The sequence below is a fragment of the Hemitrygon akajei genome, chromosome 3 (genome assembly GCF_048418815.1).
Source record: "Hemitrygon akajei chromosome 3, sHemAka1.3, whole genome shotgun sequence".
Lineage (NCBI taxonomy): Eukaryota > Metazoa > Chordata > Chondrichthyes > Myliobatiformes > Dasyatidae > Hemitrygon > Hemitrygon akajei.
The window spans coordinates 180770982-180791051 of NC_133126.1; the positions used below are offsets into that span (position 1 = coordinate 180770982).

Here is a 20070-nt window from a genome sequence, read left to right on the forward strand (position 1 = left end):
ATCTTAGGGTCTGTGTCGAAAGGACACTCAAAACTGCTGCGCAGGTTGACGGCATTGTTGAGAAGGAGTATGGTGTGTTGGCATTCATCAACCTTAGGATTGAGTTCAAGAGCTGTGAGGTCTTGGTTAGACCAAGGAGTACTTTGGAGTACTGGTTCAGTTCTGGTTACCTCACTACAGGAAGGACGTAGATACTATAGAGAGAGTGCAGAGATTTACAAGGATGTTGCCTGGATTGGAGGGCGTACCTTATGAGAATAGGTTGAGTGAACTTGGCCTTTTCACTTTGCAGCGACAGAGGATGAGAGGTGACCTGATAGAGGTGTATAAGATGATGAGAGGCATTGATTGTGTGGATAGTCAGAGGCTTTTTTTCCCAGGGCTGAAATGGCTAACACAAGGGACACAGTTTTAAGGTGCTTAGAAATAGATACTGAGGGGATGTTAGGGTTAAGTTTTTCACACAGAGATTGGAGGGTGTGTGGAATGCACTGCCAGTGGTGGTGGTGTAAGTGGATACAATAGGGTCTATAAAGGGCCTCTTAGATAGGTACATGGACCTTAAAAAAATAGAGAACTAAGCACTAGAAAAATTCTAAGCAGTCTCTAGAGCAGGTTACATGGTTGGCACAACATTATGCTATAAATTTCTATGTTCTATGTTCCGCGAAACCATGCTGACTTTAGACTACTTTATGATGTGCCTCCAAGTACCCTGAAACATCATCTCTAATCCGTAAGACTCCAGCATCTTACCAACCACTGAAGTCAGGGTAACTGACCAATAATTTCTTTTCTTCTGTCTCCTTTCCTTCTTAAAGAGTGGAATGACATTTTGGAATTTTCCAGTCCTTTGGAACCATTCCAGAATCTATGGATTCTTGAAAGATCATTACTAACAACATCTTCAGCTCCCTCTTTCAGAACCCTGGGTCCTAGTCCATCCGGTCCAGGTGACTTCTCAAGCAGCTTCTCCTTAGTCATAGCATCTACACTCACTTCTGCCCCCGACACTCTTGAATTTTTGGCATTACTGCTTGTGTCTTCAACAGTAAAGACTGATGCAAAATTCTTATTAAGTTTGTCTGCCATTTGTTTGCCCCTCATTACTACCTCTCCAGCATCATTTTCCAGTGGTGTGTTATCCATTCTTGTCTCTCTTTTACTCTTTATATAGCTGAAAGGAACATTTAGTATCCTTTTATATTATTAGCTAGCTTACCTTCGTCTTTTCTCTCCTGATGTTTTTGTTTAGTTGCATTCTGTTGGTTTTTAAAAGTTTGCAAACGTGTTACTTTCCACTAATTGTTGCATTACATGCCCACTCTTTTGCTGTTATGCTGTCTTTGACTTCCCGTGTCAGTCATGGTTGCCTCATTCTCCCTTTAGAATACTTATTCATCTTTATCCTGCGCCTTTCAAATTGCCCCCAGAAATTCCAGCCATTGTTGTTCTGCCGTCACCCCTACTACTATCCCCTTCCAATCAACTTTGGCCATCTGCTCTGTCCTTTTATTCCACTGTCATACTCTTACATCTGACTCTATCTTCTCCCTCTCAAATTGCAGAGTGAATTCTAACATATTATGATCACTGCTTTTTCCCTACTGGGCTCAACCACAAGCTGTTCTAAAAAGCCATCTTGTAAGCACTGTATAAATTCCCTGTGGAGTTCTATAAAGGGCAAATCATTGGGCATAGTTAAGGCTGAGAAGGCAGGAGAATGAGGTAAAAAAATCTTCTGTGATTGAATGATGGATCAGATTTGATGGGTCGATGGGACTAAATCTGTTCCAGTATCTTTTTCTGAAGTGAACAGAGACAAAAAAGGGTTAAACTGCTCATTGTGGGTTGATAGCAATAGGAGAGAGTAAGATGGAAAATCAAAGACGAACATAAAAGCTGACTTGAAGGTTTAAAAGTTGCAAAAATATTAGTATTTAGTGAAATCAAGCATTGAGAGGAGAAATGATGACAAGCAGTTTGCAGGCGAAGCCCTGATACTAATGGCTTAGAACCCTAATTTCTCAGTTTCTCCTCTGGGGAATGGGGTTAGGAATAAATCCTGAGCTTATGAACAGCATTGGACCTATTATTACAATAGAAGATTTAATCTGAAAATGAGGGCGTAAAAGGGAAACAGTTTATGTGGAAGTGACTGAATCTTTAACTGGCAGTCTTTGTTTGTTTCAGTGTATATCTTTAGAAGGTGCATGCAGGTTTGTGTTTGCCCTTGACCACTATTCTTTGTTGTTAGATGTGTTTGCTTCTCTATATGTACATTTCTTTTTTTAAAACTAGTTCCTGCTTTTTCTTTCTAATTTCATTTAAGTGTAACACACACACAATGCTGGAAGAACTCAGCAGGTCAGGCAGCATCTATGGAAAGGAATAAACAGTCGACATTTCAGGCCGAGACCCTGATGGAGGTGCCTGACCCGCTGCGTTGCTCCAGCATTTTGTGTGAAGCTCTGGATTGTCAGCATCAGCAGAAACTCTTGTATTTTTCACTTTAGTACTGCCTGTTCTGTGAGCTCATGATCTCAAAATTTCTTTAACATTTTCCAAACACTTAGCCTACCAATTTATCACCCAAATTTATTCTTCTAAGTTGCATGAAGAGGTGTTGCTTTTAAGATTTTTTTTAAATGTTTGTATCCAGTCATGGAAAGAATTCTACAGAGGATAGCGAAGACAGTGAAGTGTCTGAATATAAATTAATTAGAGTTAATGTGCTTAAATTTGGTTACAGTAGCTTTTGTTCCTTTCAGTTGGTTGTAGAACACAGAACAGTGCAGCACAGGAACCTGCAGGTTGGCCCATAATGTTGTGTCAAAGCAGCTAAAAAACAAATAAAAAACACCCAAACACTTATCCCTCCTACCTACACAATGTCCAATAGAACACAAGACCATAAGATATAGGAGCAGATTTAGGCCATTTCATCATGGCTGATCCAGTTTTCCTCTCAGCCCCAATCTCCTTCCTTTGCCCTGTATTCCTTCATGCTTTGACCAATCAAGAATCTTTCAACCTCTGCCTTAAATATACCTAAAGATCTGGCCTCCACAGCTGCCTGTGGTAACAAATTGAAGAACATAGAACAGTACAGCACAGGAACAAGCCATTCGGCATGTAAGTAGCATTAATTCATTTAATTAATATGCTGTAGGCCTAAGAGTTTATTTTGAGGACCAACTCCATCCACACCCACACATAGCAGTTTTACCAATTGCGGAAGAACAATAATCTTCATTGAAAGGAAAAATGTATTAAATGATGTGACAGATTCAAAAATAGAAATGAAAAGATTCTGCTACTATTCAAACAAAATAGCTGAAGAATTGATTTTATATTTTAAGGTAAGTCACTGTAAAAGGTTTCCACTCTTCCATATCTTTTTGTCATCCATCTATTGATTCAGATTCATTTATTTTCTACATGTACAGTACCGTGCAAAACTCAGCGTGGTGTGGAGAGCGAGTTTGTAAATCTGGTGGCAGCAAAGGGTGCTGGGAGTCATAGGGGTGGAGCACCACAGACCAGTGGCACAGAAGGAGGGCCAGAGGCCGGGTGCAGACACACCCAGCTCTGAGACACGTGAGAAGGTGACTTGATTCCAAACAGTTGGTTTATTGATCATTACAGAATGTCTCTCTGGTGCTTCCCACTCCCTCCCCGCTCCTTCCCCTTTTCCCAAACATGATTCCCCTCTCCCTGCCCCCTTCCCACTTTCAGTCCACAGTAGAGACCCAAATCAAAATCAGGTTTATCATCACTTACATATGTCATGTAATTAGTTTTTTTAAATTGTGGCAGCAGTACAGTGCAATACATAAAATTACCACAGTACTGTGTAAAAGCCTAAGGAACCCTAGCTACATATATCGAATCCCCTTTAAAACCCTTTCCTCTCACCTTAAACCAACGCTGTCTTGTTTCTGAGACCTCATCCGATGGGAAAAAAGGTTATGACTATTCATCTCTCTATGCTTCCTATAATTGTATATGCCTCAATCAGGCACCCATCGGCTATTGGAAACCAATACTCTCTCCGAAACTGAAGTACCTCAAATAAAGCAACTTCCTGGTAGATCTCCTTTGCAATTGCTCCATGGCAATCACATGATTCCTATAATGCACACAAGATTCCAAGTACTACCTAATCATAGTTTTGTAAATTTGCAACGTAACATCCCAACTTCTATATCTATGCCTTGACCTCTGAAGGAAATCATGGCAGATGCATTCGTCACTCCCCTTTCTGTTTATCACTTTCAGTGAACTGTAACAGGTTGCCCTGTTTAACAACATTCTTTAGCACCTTACCTTTTGAAGTCTATGCTCTGTTCCTATTTCCCAAAAGGCATCACTTTTTGATTGGCAGAATTAAGTTTCGACTGTCCAACTTTCATCTGATCAATATCCGGCTGTAGCCTTTGACAACTGTCGTTGTACACATTACCAGTCTTCCTGTTATCTGCAAACTTAATCCTATCTCATATATTCTCATTCAAGTGATTAAGATATACCACAAGGGTTCCAGTGCTGATCCCACTCGTCACAGACTTCTAATCATTAAAGTTTCCTTCTACCGTTACCCTCTGCGTCCTATCACCAGTGCAGTTTTATATCTAATTAACCAGCTCATATTGGATCCCATGTGCCTCCAAGACCAGACTATCATGTGAGGCCTTGTCAAATGTCTCCCTAAAGTCCATGCAGAGACTATTTACTGTGCTGCCTTAATCAATCTTCTTAGTTCATTCATTCATTATTTGCTGTGTCATATGGCGTAACGATTATGGTCTTTCCATGACCAGGATTGTTCTTGGCAAACTTTTCGACAGAATTGACTTCTCCGCAGTGTCGTTACAAGACAGATGACCCCAGCCATTATCAGTACACTTCAGAGTTTGTCTGCCTGGCGTCAGAGGCTGCATAACCCGGACTAGTGATCTGCACCAGCTGCTCATACAACCATCCACACAGTCTGCTTCCGTGGCTTCACGTGACTATGATCACAGTGGTTGGGGGGGGGGGAGGTTAAGCAGGTGCCACAACTTGCCCAAGTAGCGAAGGAGCACCTTACACCTCCTTTGGTAGAGACGCATCTCCACCCCACCATCCACTCCTTAATTACCTCTTCCAAGCACTCGAGGCCTAATGTTCAGGGTCAGGGTCATCAGAGAGTCCGGTGTCCGAGGTCGAGTGTTTAGGATCCTCATCTGTAAATCCTGGGGTCACAACCGAAGGTTAAAGCCTGAAGTTCGATCTGAAGTCAAGGCCTGAAGGCCGGAGTGAGTCCAGTGGGGAAGCTGAACCCCAATCTTTGTGAATCTGCAAGTCCACTGGGGCAGAATCTGGAGATGGGCTGTCCTGGGGTAAGAGGACTACATGTGTTTTGGGAAGTGCAAAGAGGAACGGGGCTTGTTTATCTCCAGTTGTTTTGTTCGGTGTTGTTCTACCAAGCATTGTGGGCATGCTGTGTTGGTGCAGGAATGTGTGGCAACATTTGCTGGCTCCCCCTGCACCCCATTGTTAATGCCAATGACACATTTCACTCTATATTTTGACTCGCTGTACATGTAAGAAAATTAATGAATCTGGGTGATCAGCTGCAAATTAAGTTTAAGCCAAGAAAGATGCAACTTCCCCTGAGACGTCCATAACTTTAATTTGGAACACTTATGAGAACCACTATCTGAGACAGGAAGGATCAAGCCAGTTGCTCATCGTACATAGGGTCAACTGAAACTAGAAGGATGGTTGGCCTGTATACGTAACGGATACGTTTCCCCCACTATCCAAAGGTAGAGCGTTCCTATGAAACCTCTCGTAAGCCGAAATGGCATAAAGAGCGAAGAAGCAACTACCATTAATTTATATGGGAAAAATTCTTGTGCGTTACCAGATCCAAATAACCTACCAGATCATATCAAATAGCAAATAAAACCTAAAATAACACTAACATACAGTAAAAGCAGGAATGATATGATAAACACACAGTCTATATAAAGTAGAAATAATGTATGTACAATGTAGTTTCACTTATCAGAATCGGGAAGATTTAGCCAAAACTGATTTGTAGAAAATAGTCGGCATGTATATACATGCACACACAACTGCCCGCGCAAGGCTTCACGGTCATGGTACTCTTTCTTGGGGTAAAAACAAGTTTAAAGCAGGCACCTTTTTTCATAAAAGTGAAAATCCTCTTCGGATTTCTTTCGGTTAGTGAAAACAGGTACTAATGTAGGGCTTTCATAAAAGAGAAGTGGCGTAAAGCGAACTTTTGTAAAGCGGGGGACACCTGTACTGGGCTATTCCGTGATAGATTGCCAATGAGGCTGCAAACCACAGTGATATTTCCACTAAAGAACAAATCCCAGACATGCACATTTACTTAACCACCACGTGGTTCCCAAGAGAGAGACAGAACTGATTAAATCATCAGGGCATTAACAAATAGCCCATTTAGAAAATGATTTTAAGATAATCACGTTAGAGTTAAATGTTAGCAAATGTGTATGGTTGAATTCAGTCAGAATTGTGAGTAAAAGTGGAGATGCATTTTAGATGGGCACAGGTGCTAGGAACTGAATGGATGTGGCGAGTATCCATTCAGTATGTGGGAACACAAGGAGGTGAAAAGAAATCTGCTAAAGGAGATATTATCTGGATTTTACATTGCTGGGAGAGACACAATTCAAGAACTACAGTCGAACCTCCACACTGTCAAGGATAAAGCAGAGCTATTCGAACAGAAAGAGGGAGTAATGCTTAATGTCATTAAATAGAAGGGAGATACTGTAATGAATGTACCTAAAGCTACTGTTTATGCTATTTATTGGAGTTTTACTGTAGGCCTTGAGCAGACAGATAGTTGCTTTAATTAAGGAGAGAACAAATGAATCCCACCCTTGTTGAGTGATAGCAAGGTGGTTAGCAGACTGTAACAAAACCAGGGCAGCCAACATGGGATACCATCCCCAATAAAGCAGAATCGAATTACAAGGGAAGTAATGATGTAACAATATAGGTTCTTCACCTATACCCCAAGAAAATATGAGCTGTCTTTAAGGTAAAAACCAACTTCAAGGGTTACTGTATAGGGATATCTGCACTGAATATGAAGCTTCACATTCCCTCCTCATCCAAACCACTGACTGCTGCTCTAACAGTGGGAAAGGAATACCTTCATTGGGCCGGCTGGTGGTGTAGTGGCATCAGCACTGGACTTCAATGCAGATGGTCCTGAGTTCAAACCCAGCTGGGTCCCAACCTGGGCAGCAGCAGTATCTGCGCGGAAGAAAGGTCTGGCAATCTACTTCAGTATCCTGCCATGAAAACCCTAGGGACCCTATGGTCACGAAGCATCGGACTTGACTTAGCAACTGAACAACGACATACCTTCATTACTATCCCAATGGGATTATGAACCAGAAACCAGTTTATTATCACAGGCACAGGTCATGAAATGCGATGTTTTGTGGCAGCAGTACAGAGTAAATGCATAAAAATCACAGTAAGTTACAATAAGTAGTATATTAATAAATAAATAGTGCAAAAGGAGAGCAAAATAGCCAGGTAGTGTTCATGGACCATTCAGAAACCTGCTGGTGGAGGGGAAGAAGGTGTTCCTAACATGTTGAGTGTTTGCCTCAGTACCTCCTCGATGGGAAGAGGGTGTTTTCTGAGTGGTCAGTGTCCTTGATGAGCAGAAACCAGCTTGTTGAGCGTCACTTTTTGAAGAGATCCCCAGTAGTATAAAGGCTACTGCCCATGATGGAACAGGTTGAGTCGATATCCCTTTGCAGCCTCTTATGATCCATACCAGGCTGTGATGCAACCAATGGAATGTTCTCCACGGTACATCTGCAGTCTTTGGTGACACACTAAATCTCCTCAAACTCCTAGTAAGTGCAGCTGTTGGTGTCCCTGTTTCATAATTGCATCAATATATTGGGCCCAGGAAAGATCTTGACACCTGGGAGTTTGAAGCTGCTCTCTCATTCCACTGCTGACCCCTCGATGAATCAGAATCAGGTTTATTATCAGCGGCATGTGACGTGAAATTTGTTCACTTAGTAGCAGCAGTTCAGTGCAGTACATAACGTACATTATAAGTAAATAAGTAAATCTTATTCAGAATACTTTATACAGTATACATATATTGAATAGATTAAAATCATGCAAAAAAAACAGAAATACTATGTATTAAAAAACAGTGAGGTAGTGTCCAAGGGTTCAATGCCCGTTAAGGGATCAGATGGCAGAGGGGAAGAAGCTGTTCCTGAATCTCTGAGTGTGTGCCTTCAGGCTCCAGTATCTCCTACCTGATGGTAACAGTGAAAAAAGGGCATGGCCTGGGCGCTGGAGGTCCTAAATAATGGAAGCTGCCTTTCTGAGACATTGCTCCTTGAAGATGTCCTGTATACTTTGTAGGCTAGCAACCAAGATGGAACTGACAAAGTTTACAACCCTCTGCAGCTTCTTTCAGTCCTGTGCAGTAGCCACCTCACCCCCATACCAGATAGTGATGCAGCCTGTCAGAATGCTCTCCATGGTACACCTATAGAAGTTTTTAAGTCTATTTGTTGACATACCAAATCTCTTCAAACTCCTAATGAAGTATAGTCGCTGTCTTGCCTTTTTTATAACTGCATCAATATGTTGGGACCGGGTTAGATCCTGAGAGATCTTGACACCCAGGAACTTGAAACTGCTCACTCTCCCCACTTCTGATCCCTCTCTGAGGATTGATATGCATTCCTTCGTCTTACCCTTCCAGAAGTCCACAATCAGTTCTTTCGTCTTACTGACGTTGAGTACCAGGTTGTTGCTGTGGCACCACTCCACTAGTTGGCATAACTGACTCCTGTACGCCCTCTCGTCACCACCTAAGATTCTACCAACAATGGTTGTATCATCAGCAAACGTATAGATGGTATTTGAGCTATGCCTAGCCACACAGTCATGGGTATATAGAGAACAAAACAGTAGGCTAAGCACACACTCCTGAGGTGCACCGGTGTTGATCGTCAGCAAGGAGGAGATATTATCACCAACCCACACAGATTGTGGTCTTCCGGTTAGGAAGTCAAGGATCCAATTGCAGAGGGAGGTACAGAGGCCCAGGTCCTGTAACTTCTCAATCAGAATTGTGGGAATGATGGTATTAAATACTGAACTATAGTGGATGAACAGCATCATTACATAGGTGTTTGTGTTGTCCAGGTGGTCTAAAGCCGTGTGGAGAACTATTGAGATTGTCTCTGCCGTTGATCTATTGTGGCGATAGGCAGATTGTAACAGGTCCAGGTCCTTGCTGAGGCAGGAGTTCAGTCTAGTCATGACCAACCTCTCAAAGTATTTCATCACTGTAGATGTGAGTACTACTTGGTGATAGTCATTAATGCAGCTCACATTACTCTTCTTAGGCACTGGTATAATTGTTGCCTTTTTGAAACAAGTGGGAACTTCCACCCATAGCAGTGAGAGGTTAATTGATAACAACTGTGTGTTCTCCTGAATTCCCCTTCCTGAAGCTCACAATTAATTCCTTGGTCTTACTGACGTTGAGTACAAGGTTGTTGTTGCAACACTGCTCAACCAACCGAGGTGCAGGAGACTGAAGAACCACACTCAACCTTTCAGGTCCCCTTCGCCATCAGACTTCTGAACAGTCCATGAATCCATGAACCTCACTATTTCTCTTTTGCACTATTTGTATATTTATGTTTTGTAACTTTTAGTATTTTTTTTTATGTTTTGCATTGTGCTGCTGCCACAAAACAACCAATTTCACAACATAAGTTAGTGATAATAAACCTGATTCTGATTATCCTGATGCTGTTTTGCAGCAGCTATACAGTCCAGGATATAAAAAGAGTTACGTCACAATTTTAAAAATGAATGAATTAATAATGCAAAAGAGGAACGAACCATTCAGAAATCTGATGGCAGAGGGGTGGAAGTTGTTGTTAAAATGTTGAGGCTCCTGTACCTCCTCCCTGAAAGCAGAAATGTCCTCATCATATCTGCTAGTTGGGCACAACCAAAGTCTTGATGGCGCGAAATTTGAGTTTTACTGTACTCGTTTCTACTAATACTCAATAATGAAACAAGGGGTATCACTATTATGATAACATTTCCTGCCTTAGGGTATTAAAATGAGCATACGAGGAACCCTCACATCACTTGCTATGCTTGACCACAAAACCACAGATTTGAGGGTGATCATTATCATGCAAGAATCTGCTGAAGCCATTCCCCTCTCTGTTTAAGACTTAAATTCTCTAGAGGTGTAGGAACTCTTGAACTTATAACTCTGATGAAAAATGATTACTGTTTGTGATCAGCAAAGGTACCCTGCTGTAACCTTTAATTATTGATTGATCTAATTGAAGCCGAGAGAATCTGTGTGCATAGAGCAGGGGTTCCCATCCATTCTTGTGCCACGGACCCCTACCCATAACTGAACCCCTGTCCTTGAGACCATGCTTGAAATGTTTCAAAATATTATCAAAAGGATTTGAGGAGGAACTGTAAATTAACCTCCTGGATAGAAGTAGTTAAGAGGAGAAATAAAACCTTCAAAGTACAGAGAAGTTCAGGCATGAAAGCCTAACAAGCAAGAGCCTTGTATTGTGTAACGCTAAGAATTCGTTCACAGCCTCTGAAGGACAGTACAGAGTGATAAACTGAGGCCTCATAGATTTATCAAAGACAAAACCTTTCACAGGAGCTAACAGGACAGGTTTATGTGACAGCATAACAACAAAGGCATGAATTAGGTTAGATGAGTTAGTCTGTTGTGTGTATGTCAGGACACAATATTACAAGATGGATGATAACAGATGCACCTCAAGGATGCATCCTTAGCTACTGCTCTACTTTCTTTACACTCAACGACGGTGTGGCAAACACCATGGCTGTATACAAGAAGGGCCAGAGTCACCTCTACTCCCTGAGGTCTTTGGAGTATGCAGGCCTTTCCTTCACGTGTCCTACCAGTCTGTTGTCACCAACATAATCGTCTATGTGGTGGTGTGCTGGTGCAATGCCAACGGGCTCAATAAACTGATTAGAAAGGTTGGCTCTGCTATAGGCTTTGGTAGAACAAAGGACCCTACAGAAAATCCTGGCAATCCCGGACAACGTTTCTCACCCTCTCCCTGTCACCTTGGCTGAATGAAGAAGCAGTTATAGTAATAGACTAAGACAACTGTCCTGCTCCAAAAAGCACCATATGAGGTTATTCTTACCCTCGGCCATTAGGCTCTATACAGAGTCAACCTATAGTCAGGGAAGTGATGACCCCCCTCCTCCTGTTAGACTGTTTGAGGTAACTTATTTTTTATTCTTTCTTACTTCTCTTCTAATATTTATATATTTGTATACCTGTTCGCTTGTAATGTCACTGTGACACTGTAATTTCCTTTGGGATCAATAAAATATCTTTCTAACTGTCTAGAAGGGTGATGGAGTCAGGTCGCAATTAAAAATGACAAGGCAAGGAAATGAGAGCTGGGAAGTGAAATTATTCTAATTGTTAAAGCAAGGGATTGTGCAGATGCTGGAAATCTAGAGCAGCACACACAAAATGCTGGAAGAGCTCAGCAAGTCAAACAGCACCTGCGGAAAATAAGCAGTCAACATTTTGGGCTGAGGCCCTTCATCAGGACTGGAAAGGCAGGGCGCAGAAGCCAGAATAAGGTTGGGGGAGAGGACGCTGGCAAGTGGTAGGTGAGACCAGGTGAGCGGAAAGGTGGGTGGGTGGGGAAGGGAGGGGGAGATAAGGACACCAAGCTAATGTCAGAGGAACAACATCTCATAATCTGTCTGGGTAGCTTCCAACCGAATGGCATGAAAAACTATTTCTCTAATTTCTGGTAATGACTTCCCATTCCTTCCTTCTCTCAAATTTTCCAAACCTCATTCCGGTCATCCCTTCACTGATCCCAGCTTCCCTCTGCTTCCCCTCCTCCTTCCCTTTCTTCCATGGTCCACTGACCTCTCCTATTAGATTCCTTCTTCTACCTCTTCCACCTATCTCCTCCCAGCTTCTTATTCCATTCACCTCTCCTCCACCCACCTATTTTCCACCTCACCTGGTATCACCTATTACCTGCCAGCTTGTATTCCTTACCAACCTACCCCCTCCCCAACCTCCTTATTCTGATTTCCGTCCTCTTCCAGTACTGATGAGGGTCTCAGCGCGAAGCGTCGACTGTACAATCCCCTACACAGATGTTGCCTGACTTGCTGAGTTCCTCCAGCATTTTGTGTGTGTTATTCTAATTATTTTTTTGCTTTCATTGCCACACGCAAAGTGGGCTCAGTATCTTCTCCCTATGCTGCACGCTTCTAGGAAGATAAATCAGGAACAAGTGCTTACATAATCCTCTGGGTTTTAAAAATCATTGGTGTTCAAAGCATACACAGTTTCTTGGAGTCTGTCATTACAAATGATTCAAGTTCACAGTAAATTCACGATGGACAAAAAAACCAGAATGAAATTTCAGACTCCTCTGAAGTTTTACAGGATAAACATTCAGACTGATCTAATTATAATACTAATGAAAAGTAGACAGATTCAAAGTGCTATGGGGAAAGCATTAAAAAAAACAAAAAGGCAGAGGGTACATTGAGACATATGGAAGGATTTAAACAAAGTTAAAAAATTGGATCATCATTCTCACAGTGCCAAGACAGCACCTGGCACATTATTTAGACATAATTGGTATTTTTCCCACATCTACCTGCAGTGAAAAGGTAGTTAGGTAAGTAGTCAGAAACTTACACAGCCAAATAAGTACTTCTAAAATGAATGAATATAAATCTGCAAATTGTAACGTCTATTTGTCACCTTTAGTATATTCTCCCTCTCCACTGTCAACAATGCACGCAAATGCTGGAACTGCTCGGCAGACCTGTCAGCATGTATGAGGGAAATAAACAGTCGACGTTTTGGGCCAAGACATGTTTACAAACTAGTGAATATTATTACTGTATTATTATGTTTAAAGACATTCATAAATACAAGCAGACGTTCGCAGAGCATAGTGATAAATACAAACAAGCGGCAGAAGTAGACCAAGATGGCGCTGGTGAAACATGGTGGCATTTTGCAGGCAGCTTATAAAACTTATAAATATACGTCTTCTGATCTACTCTCACTGTTATCTGCAGCCTGTAATTTCCCTTTAAGTAATATAGCTTAGAAATTTCTAAACAAACTAGTTATTTTACAATCTTCTGAAGGACTTGGTGGACATAATCTCAGGAATGTAGTTACAGCACCTTTAAGCAGACGAAAGTGCATTGCCATGGCAGATTGAAATGGCAGGGTGTAAAACTCCCACCACTCAGTATCTTGTTAGTAAATGTACAGTCTCTGGAGAACAAGACTGAGGACCTGAGGGCAAGATTACTGTATTGGAGGGAAAATGAGGGATACTCTGTTTCACAGAGTCATGGCTCACTCTGGACACAGCAGTCAGACTCAATAACTTCCTTCTTGATCCACTGGATGGACCAGACTGCTGAATCGAAGATGGTAAAGGGGAGCGTCTGTGTTTCACGAAAAACTCATTGTGGTGCCCGGATGTAGCAGCCTGGTTACACTCTTGTTCTCCTAACCTGGAACATGTAATGATTAAGTTCTACTTATCAAGAGTTCTCCATGATCCTGGCTGCAGCTTACTACTGCCAAAGGCTGACATTAAGCAAGCACTTGATGTATTGAGTACCACAATTAGCAAACAAGGAACAGTAAATCCCCACATCTTTCAATTCATTGCTGAAGACTTCAATCACGCTTGCTTGAAGAAATCTTTGCCTAATTTTCATCAACATATCACCTGCAACACCAAGGTTCCCAACATACCCAACCACTGCTATACAACCATAAGGAATACCTACTGTTCCATCGCTGGACCACTTTTTCAGGAAATCTGATCATCTGGCTATTTTCTTCCTACCTGCATATAGGCAGAGACTAAAGAGCAAGGCTCCAGAAGTAAGGACAACAAAGAGGTGTCGCAGGAGGCAGAGGAGCAGTTATGGGATTGATTCGAGTCAGGGACTGGACCATGTTCAAGGATTCATCAGAGGATCTGAACGAACATGTCCCACGGCTGTCACAGACTTTATAAAGTTAGTTGTAGACTAGTGTTTCCCTACAAAATCAATGAGTCTTCCCCAATCAAAAGCCCTTCATGAACCAAGAGATCTGCAATCAGCCGACGGCCGAATCAGTGGCACTCAAGTCTGACAACCAAGTAAAATACAAAAGGTCCAGGTATGACACCCGGAAAGCCATCTCATGTGCAAAGTGGCAATTCCAGACCAAACTTGAATCACAGGAGGATGCTCGACAGCTGTGGCAGGGCTTGAATGCTATCACCTCCTACAAAGTATAACCAAGCAACCTATGTGACACAACAAGGTTTCATTCCCAGGTGAACTCAATGCCTCTAATGCTGACTTTGACAGACAAAAATGGAGCTACCTTCATGAACTCTCACAGCTCTCGTGAATCCTTGTAGCTTGTGAGGCTGACGTGAGAGCATCCTACAAGAGGGTGAACCCATGGAAAGCATCTGGCCCAGATGGGGTACCTGGCTGAGTAATAAAAACCTGTGCTGTTCAACTGATACCTTTAACCTCTCGCTTCAGCAGTCTGAGGTACCCATCTGCTTCAAACAGCCTTCAATTATACTGGTGCCCAAGAAGAAAATGGTAACCTGCCTGAATGACTATCATCCAGTGGCACATACATCCATTGTGATGACGTGCTTCAAATCCTGCCTGTGAAACAACTTGGATCCTCTCCAGTTTGCTTACTGTCACAACAGGTCAACAGCAGATGCCACTTCAGTGACTCTTCACTCAACCCTGGAACATCTGCACAGTGAAGATGCATACATCAGGATGCTCTTCATTGACTACAGCTCAGCATTCAATGAAATCATCCCCCCTCAATACTAATCGATAAGCTCCAAGACCCAGGCCTCAATACCTATTTGTGCAACGATTTCTTCACTTGCAGACCCTATTCAGTTTGAATTGGCAACAACATTTCCACCACCATCATCAGCACAGGTGCTCCACAAGGCTGTATGCTTAGCCCTCTTATCTGCTTCCTTTGTACTTATGACTGTGAGGTTAAGGACAGCTCCAATGCCATATTTTAAGTTTGCTGACAACATTACTGTTGTTGGCTGAGTCAAAGTGAATATAGGAGGGGGATTGAAAATCCAGCTGAATGGTGCAACAACAACAACAACCTCTCACTCAATGTCAGCAAGACCAAGAAGCTGTTTATTGACTACAGGAGGGGAAAACTGGAGATCCACGAGCCAGTCCTCATTGGGGAATCAGAAGTGTAGAGTGTCAGCAAATTGAAATTCCTTGACATTATCACTTCAGGGGATCTGTCCTGGGTCCACCGCATAAGTGTCATTACAAAGGAAGAATGACAGTGCCTCTACTTTCTGAGAAGTTCGCAAACATTCAGCATGACATCTAAAACTTTGACAAACTTCTGTAGAGCACACTAACCAGTTGCATTATGGCCTGATATGGAAACACTAATGCCCTTGAACAGAAAAGCTTACAGAAGTTAATGGATGCAACCCACTACATCACAGGTAAAGCCCTCCCCTCCACTCAGCATTTCTAAAAGGAGTGCTCTTGCAGGAAAGCAGCTTCCATCATCATGGCCCACCACTCAGGTCACGCTCTCTTCTTGTTTCTACCATCAAGGAGGAGTTACTGGAGCCTCAGAACCTACACCATCTGGTTCAAGAACAGTTATTACCCCTCAACCATTAGGCTCTTGAACAAGAGGAGATAGCTTCACTCACTCCAACAGTGAACTACTCCCATAACCCATAGACTCACTTTCAAGGACTCTTCATCTGATGTTCTCTTTATTTATTGCTTATTTATTTATTTTTATTCTTATTTTAGTTTCTTTTTGTATTTTCACAGTTCGTTGTCTTCTCAGTTTGTTGCACATTGGTTGTTTGTCCATCTTGTGTGCAGTTTTCACTGGTTCTATTGCGTTTCTCTCTATTTACTTTGAATACCCTCAAGAAAATGAACTTCAGGGTTGTATGTGGTGACATTTAGGTATTTTGATAATAAACTCACTCTGAAGTTTGATCTGGCCTCACAAGCTTGCCCCGTCATTCAATATAAATAAGACTGTTCTGCCAGTTCTCCACAGCCTTCCAATCTCCAATCATTGAGAAAATTATTGAAACACATACAAAATGCTGGAGGAAATAAGTGGGCCAGGCAGCATCTATGGAAAAAAGTAGACAGCCAACATTTTGGGCTGAGACTCTTCATTGGGACAAGAAAATTATTGATCTCTATTTTCAGTGCTTTCCATGATCTAGCATCTATAACCTTCTGGGTTACAGAATTTGAGAAATTCTCCACTCCAAGGTCCAAAACTGTACTAAAGAACTGAAATCCAGAGCTGAGACACAATATTTGACCAAGTCTGGCATAGAAGATCCACAGCAGAAATGAAGTCAATGAACATCAGAAAGAAGGACAGTGCAATACATCTCAAGATACAGGATGACTAGTTCTGGACATCAGCCCTAGAACATCAGCACAGGAATTCCTCAGGGCAGTGTCCTCACCGCTTCATCAATGATGCTCCTTCAATGAGAAAGTCAGAAGAATGGATCTTCACTGACAATTACGCAATGTTCAGTACAATTCACAATGCCTCAGCAAATGAAGCCGCTCAGGTAACAAGATCAGGGCAATGTTTATTTATGGCTGATAACTGGGTTGCATTACTTGTACCACAAGTCTGCCAAACAATGACCATCTTGAACAAGAGAGAATGTAAGTACCTGCTCTAGATATTCAATGGCATTACCATCACTGAGTCCTTCTCATCTCCATCCTGAGCATCACCACTCACAGAAACTCAATGGGACCAGCCATGTAATATATTGTAATAACAATAAAAGTGAATGCTGGAATTATCAGTAGATCAGGAAAGAGAAACTGGGCAAACATCTTAAGTCATTTATCACTGAAGCATCTTGGCCGCAATGTGCGCCCCCAATAAAATACACTTCAATGACTTGCCCAGGCTGCTCTGATAGTATCTCCAAAACCCACCAGCTACACCACTAGGAAGGACAAGGCCCACTGGAACACCAACTCGTGCCGTTCTCCCCTCCTAGTCACACACTGTTCTGACTTGCAAATGCACAACATTGCAAATGTAGGAGCACCATCACCAGTGGAGAATGCAGAGATCTACCATATGGAAAATCATCACCAAGGTCCTCCTTTTCCTCCTCCTAATGACTGAGCATATGTTATTGGAATCACAATGAGGATTTCATACATGAAGAAAGCCAAAGGAAATGCAACCCATTTAGAGGAATGCCAGGAGCAGTATCAGGATTTCTTGTCCTAACAAAAGCCTTTGAATCTGTCATCTGGGAGAGGATGTGATGAATTCTTCTGGAATTTCTCTCCTTCCTATTTTCCCAGCATGAAGGGATGTAAATTGTGATTCTATTCAATGGAATTGGAATTGGTTTATTGTTGTCACGTGTACTGAGATACATTGGAAAAGCTTGCCTTGCATATTGTTCACAGAGATCAGATTATTACACAGTGCATTGAGGCAGAACAGGTAAAACAATATTCATGCAAAATACAGTGTAATAGCTACAGAGAAAGTGCAGTAAACAATAAGGTGCAAGATCATAAAAAGGTAGTTTGTGAGGTCCGGAGTCCAACTTATCACACTAGGGAACTATTTAATAGTCTAATAACTGTACTTGGTCCAGCCCAAATCTAATCCTAGTGCAGACTGGAATCAAACAGAGCTCTGTCATCATTTCAACAGAATTCTCAATCTTTCTCATGGCAATATTCATGCAACACAGTGACAAGCCACTCAGCCCACTAGATTTGTACTCACCATCCATCACCCATTTACACTAACCCTTCACTGAATCCATTGTACTGTCTCCACATTCCCACGATCAATCTCCAGCTCCAACCATTCATCTACATACTACGGACAACTTACAGTGGCCAAGTAATGTACTTGCAAAATGCAAAATGGAGGAACTCAGTGGTTCAAGCAGCAGCTATGGAGGCAGAGGGATTTTGCATCAAGACCCTGCCTCAGGCATGCAGTGGAGGGGAGTGGGAAGGAAGGTGTTAAGTGAACTGCTGAAGTATAATGAACCTGTCCAAAAGTCAACCTCCACTCTTGATGCCTGGCCCACTGCTCTGCCAGCAGATTTTTTTGGCTCTAGACTACAGCACCTTCAGTCTCTTGTGACTCCAATTAATCTAGCAACATAACTCATTTTCTGTTGTGGGAGAAAACTGAAGTACTTGGAGGAAAGCCGTGCAGTCTGAGGTGGAGCGTGCAAAGCACCTCTGGTTGGGATTGAACACAGATTATAAAGCTGGGTTGTCATGGCTCCATTAGCTGCACCGCGATGTGTTTTGGTGTCTTGGCTCCAACAACGTTCCATGAAATATTCAGTTTCATGCTCTGTTGCTTGCTGATGTGAACCTCAGTCATCAAGCTTCAGAACGTGCACGTTCATAGGCCACGGGTCCTTGCTGATGTGCTCATTGATAAAAGCATGATCCTTACACCAAACATCCAAAAGCCTGATTCTACAACACAAGAGATTAGTGTGTGGACAGAAGAAATCAGAGTCATGGAACACTATGACACAGTACCAGGCCCTTCGGCCCATCTAGTTCATCCTAAACTGTTATTCTGCCTGGTCTCTTCGATCCATAATTGGACCATAGCCCTCCATACCTCTCCCATTCATGTACTTATCCAAATTTTGCTTAAATGTTGCAATCAAACCCGCATCTACCACTTTCTCTGGCAGCTCATTCCACATTCTCACCAACCTCTGAGTGAAGAAGTTTCCCCTCAGGCTTCTCTTAAATATTTCACTTTTCATGCTTAACCTATGACCTGTAGTTCTAGTCTTACCCAGCCTCAGTGGAAAAAACCTGTTTGCATTAACCATATCTATACCTCTCATAATTTTGTATACCTCTATCAAATCTCCTCATTCTCCTACGCTCCAGGGAATAAGGTCCTAACCTATTCAACAGTTCTCTATAATTCAGGTCCTCAAGTTCTGGCAACATCCTTGTACAATTTCTCTGAACTTTTTCAATTTTGTTGATATCTTTCCTGTAGTGGGTGACCAATACTCCAAATTTGGCCTCATCAATGTCTTATACAATTTCAAAATGTCATCTCAACTCTTGTATGCAATACTTTGATTTATGAAGACCAATGTGCCTTCATAACATTGTAGCATTCTTGTTGACTCATGGGAATCCCCAGCAAATCACTGGTCAAAATGGATTCAACGGGGAAGAAGCGTTGAGAACCTCGAGCTTCTTCCTCAGAAAGCACATAGAAGCCAAGTGAAACTACAGGAGGAGCTCAGCACCTCCCAAACTGAGATCAGCTGCAGCTCAAACCGTCATGCAATCTCAAGTCCCACACTGGCCTCGTCCACAGAATTGCACCACTTCTAGGGAAGTCCTTGTTCATTTGTTTCCTCTGGAGCAGCACAGGCTGAGAGGAGACCTGATACAAGTTTATAGAATTATGAGAGGTATAGACAGAGTAGGCCACTGCATCTTTTCCTCATGGTCGAAACGTCTAATACCAGAGGGCATGCATTTGAGGTGGGAGGGAGCAAGTTCGAAGGAGATGAACAAGGCAAGTTATTTTATAGAGAGAGTGACGAGTTCCTGGAACGCACTGCCAGGGTTGCTTGTGGAGGCATATGCGTTAGAGACATTTAAAAGGCTCCTAGATGTGCACATGAATACGTAAGATGGGAGGGGCTAAGTTCAAAGGAGATGTACAGGGCAGGTTATTTTACAGGGAGAGTGGTGAGTGCCTAGAATGCATGGCCAGTGCCAGTGGGAGAGGCAGATATGTTAGTGACATTTAAGAGGCTCCTGGATGCGCACATGACTATGTGGGGAAAGGAGGGATTCTGAAGATAAACA

General features: G+C 42.3%; 1 protein-coding gene across 1 annotated transcript in view; it reads right to left on the reverse strand.

Annotated features, from left to right (window-relative positions):
• The window catches only part of LOC140725691 (sodium/hydrogen exchanger 9-like), a 531897-nt gene that overhangs the window by 137860 nt on the left and 373967 nt on the right, over positions 1-20070 (reverse strand). The window lies entirely within an intron of this gene.